At 47.3% G+C, this 4311-nt stretch overlaps 1 non-coding gene across 1 annotated transcript; it reads right to left on the minus strand.

Moving 5' to 3' along the window:
- Positions 1 to 1587: 1587 nt before the first annotated feature.
- LOC118725055 lies at positions 1588 to 1693 on the minus strand. Its single transcript, XR_004989808.1, has one exon. It is a non-coding gene; the product is annotated as a U6 spliceosomal RNA (small nuclear RNA).
- Positions 1694 to 4311: the final 2618 nt, after the last annotated feature.

A 4311-nucleotide genomic window follows, 5' to 3' on the forward strand; every position in this document is an offset into this window, starting at 1 on the left:
CACCGCAGCTGCAGAAGATGCAGCGCCGGCCGGCGGCCTGCAGGTGGCAGCAGAGGCCCACGTTTTTAGGCATTAGCTTGGGAGGGGTGAGGCAGTGACCCCCGGGGTCTGCTTTTTCCTTGTAAACTGCCCCCCTCACCGAGGAGTGCAGCCGGGAAGGGGCGTGTCTGAATATTTCGGGAAGCTGCTCTCATGCTAATGACATCTGGGAAGCGGGAGCCAGCTATTATTCATTAAAACCTCGGGCGGAATGAGAGCATTCGTGCATTATTAGGATGCAAGGAAGTGGAACCGGAGGTGAGGCAGAGGGCGAGGGAGCAGGAAGAAAAAGGCGTGGGTTTGGGCAAGCACGCCCCTGAACCCCGGGACTCCTTGATGTGCGGGGCGGGCCACAGCCAGGGAAAGCGGAGTCCTCTCAATAAGGAGGTGTGGGCGCAGAACAGGGCCCCCTCCCCGGGGCTCAGGCAGTGAAGGCCGGGATCAGCCTCATCCATAAGCTTTGGATAACATGTAGATTCCCTCATGCCTATGCGTACAGAGCAGAGTCTCTGTCTCTGTTACAGATCAGGGGACAAATGAAACGGACAAAAGGAGACCCTGCTGCACGTTTTCAAGGGCTGGGAGTCGCTCTACTCCAACGGATGTGAAATATCGCATATGGACCACCAGATGGCAGTATTGCCCCACAAAAAGCCCGCACCAAAAGGCTCAGTCTTTTGGCTAGAAAGTACTACAATCACATGTGTCTTCCAATGCAGTAGCAATCGAAATCAGACGCATAACAAGCATTAGCTTATATTTGCACTTTCCCCACAAGTGAGTAACATCACATTTGCTGTTATTGTTAGTAGTGATGCTTAGGTCTACTTCAGTTATTGTCTTAGGAAAATGGGAGTCTACCAGTTGTATTGTCAGCGACTCTATGCACTTTTATGACTCAAGTCATTAGTAAAAAAAAACAAACAAAATCTAAGCAGTATATGATCCTTTCTTCCCTCCCTCCCTCCCTCCCTCCCTCCCTCCCTCCCTCCCTCCCTCCCTCCCTTCCTCCCTCCCTCCCTCCCTCATTTCGCCTCTATTTTCTTTCTTGGCATCCTAATGCCTTGCTACTCACTGTATTCCATTCCTTTTAGGTCCAAACATTAGAAGCAAGTACTTTATTTAATTTATTAGTTCCTGTTATGGAGTGAATTGTGCTCCCCCCACCCCCATTCCTACATTAAAATTGTAACTCCAACTACCTCAGGATGTAACTGTACTAGGGGATTGGGTTTTTAAAAAGGTAACTAAGATCAGGCGAGTTCATTAGGGTGGACCCTCATCTAATGACTGATGTCCTTATAAGAATAAATTGGGGCACAGGCAGTATAGAGGAAAGACCGTGTGAGGACACAGCGAGAAGGTAGGCATCTGCACACCAAGGAGAAGGCCTCAGAACAAATTAACCCTGTGGGCTTGATCTTGAACTTCCAGCCTCCGCAGCTGTGAGACAATACTTTTCTGTTGTGTAAGCTACCCAGTCCATGGTACTTTGTTACAGCAGCCCTAGCAAACTAATACATCCTCTTACATTCTCTTTTTTTCCTTTTGCATATGGAAGACTTCAGGAATCTGTGCCTCGTCTTTGCTCAGGGCTCATGCTAATCTTACCTGCCTTGTTACACTTTTACTATATGTGCTTCTCAATGAGTACTGTCCTTGGGTTATTTACCCCCCAAATTTACCAAAGTTTAAAAAAAATATATATATTTTATTGATTTTTTTACAGAGAGGAAGGAAGAGGGATAGAGAGCTAGAAACATCGGTGAGAGAGAAACATCAATCAGCTGCCTCCTGCACAGCCCACAACCAAGGTACATGCCCTTGACTGGAATTGAACTTGGGACCCTTCTACCACTGAGCCAAACCAGCTAGGGCAAGTTTTTTTTTTTTTAATTGGCCTTCTTGGATTTCAGGTCTCACCGTGGCTGCAGCTCGGTGGCAAGAGAGCTGCTTTTGCCCGAGTGTGAGAGACAGTGAATCCCAGCGTTTCAAACAGCTTCCATGTTCAGGTGATCACGTGGAAATGCTGTAGATGGCAGCATGACATCCCAAATGATTCCTTTCGAGCAAAACCACTGTGTCACTGTTCCTCTTTCCTTTTTCCTCCCCCTTGTTCTTTTTTCCCTAGTGAGCAAGTTACTGGAACCTTAAAAAAAAAAAAAAAAGATTATTTATGGTGAAAACTTGGAAAAGCAATTATGCCTGTTTTTCAAGTTCGCTCCTGTGGCCTGTACTACAAAGTACCCATCAGCTGCGTCCCCTTGAAAAGCCTTCAGGCAAACACTTCGTTATTCTAGCTCCCTGCTCCGAGGATCCCAGCTTTAGATTTAAACATAATTTGAAATGAAGCCCCTCTGAGATGTTCCCAACCTTCTTTCAAGTTCCTGCAGATGAGTTTACCAAAATGTTAACAAAGAAGTAATTCTTCTCAGAACTTTGGGCCCTGGGATTGAGAACGGCTGAGGCAAGCGTGTTCCTCTGTAATGGCCATTCAGACACAGTGTAATTGCCCTGAATTTCTTTTCTTAACAGAAAAAAAATTAATACTGCAAACCCAGAGTCAGCACACTTCCTCTCCAAGTCCACACAGGAACTATTACCAGCTTTTTGGGCCACATGGTCTCTATGGCAAGTGCATTACTCAGCAGTTGTTTCTGGAAAGCAGCTGTAGACCATAGGGACACGAATGGGCGTGGCTGTGTCCCAATAAAACTTTATTTATAAAAGCAGGCAGGCAGGCAGAGTTGGCTGTGGGCAATAGTTTGCCAACATGTGCTCTACACTTGGGCTTGCCGTCCCTCTGAGGCAGACCTTGCATCAGGTTTGAAGTCTTCTGTAGACATTCTGCCCACCCTCACTTTTGTTTTTCTTCTCAAAGGCTGTTTCTTTCCACACGTGTTTGCAGCATGATCCCGTGTTACCTCTTTTGGAGGTAAAATGTCAGGTTGGGTGGAGGAGGGGCCTGGCTCTTGAGCTTGCTATTGGAGATGAGTCTGGGCATACCTCATTTTTTTCCTCGTTCATCCCAGGCACCATCTGGTTTGAGCTCAACCTTGGGAACAAGGGTTGAGGCTTGAGATTGTGCTTGGAACCTGCCAAGGAAGTATTGAAGGTAATAGGGCAAATGCTTTCCAAGAACCTGGTGGCACTATGTGTGCCTATGAGTGAACAACCAGCTTAGGGAGCCAATTACACCAGTGATTATATTATCGGCCATGCACATACACATTTCTGAACAGTGCCCTGTATGTCCCAAAACACATTCAACAATTCTCAAGATGATGTACTTGTTACTAGGCAAGTCCCCTGGGGGCTAATTCCAAATGTGATTCGCTCAAGACCATCACCCATGCCAATTCTCTGGGTGAAGATGGTCCCGATGTAGAAAATGCTGATGAGCTTGCGGAAATCAGCAAACCTGAGCTCCGGGCTACCTCGGGGCACACCTGAGCCTGCATGACCTCAGACTGGTTTGCTTTTGAAGGGATTCCCTAGAAGGGATTGACCTGCTAGGTTATCTCCCACCTCTCTAGACTGGGGGAGCCCTCACTCCCCTGGCAAGTAAAGCAAATCGTGTCCACTGGTGCGCTTCTTCAGGGGCACGGAGACACGGGAAGGGTGCTTTTGATAGCTTCTGGTCTCACTTTATTTTCTAAATATATTTTATTGATATATATATATTTTTTTACAGAGAGGAAGGGAGAGGGATCAAAAGCTAGAAACATTGATGAGAGAGAAACATCAACCAGCTGCCTCCTGCACACCCCCCACTGAGGATGTGCCTGCAACCATGCCCATGACCGGAATTGAACCCGGGACCCCTCAGTCTGCAGGCCAATGTTCTATCCACTGAGCCAAACTGGTTTCAGCCTCACTTTAATTTTAAGCTTATAGGAGGGAAGCCCTTGAGGTGAAACTGAGGCTGGATAAAGGCACCTTTTCTGCATGAACGCATTGGTGTGAGTGACTTTATGAATGAACTCTATTGTCTGTATGTGGACTATGATGCCCATTGACTGAAAACTAGGCAGCATCTGTGGTTGGCCTTGAAATGCCGACACGGGCTCACTTGAATCCCTGCTTTATGTCAGCTCTCCCGGAGAAGTGAAGGCATTCCGGAGGCCGCCCGGGACAATCCAGGACTTTGTCCATTTTCGTCTTTCTTGCCTGGTCTGGTTTGTAGAAATAGACAAAACTAAACAGAGAGACCTGCTCGGTGGAACAGCCTTGGGAAGTGTGGTTGCAAAGATAGAGCTGGGCTTTATGTGG

Source organism: Pipistrellus kuhlii, unplaced genomic scaffold (assembly GCF_014108245.1).
Source record: "Pipistrellus kuhlii isolate mPipKuh1 unplaced genomic scaffold, mPipKuh1.p scaffold_m20_p_2, whole genome shotgun sequence".
NCBI classification, from domain to species: Eukaryota; Metazoa; Chordata; class Mammalia; order Chiroptera; family Vespertilionidae; genus Pipistrellus; species Pipistrellus kuhlii.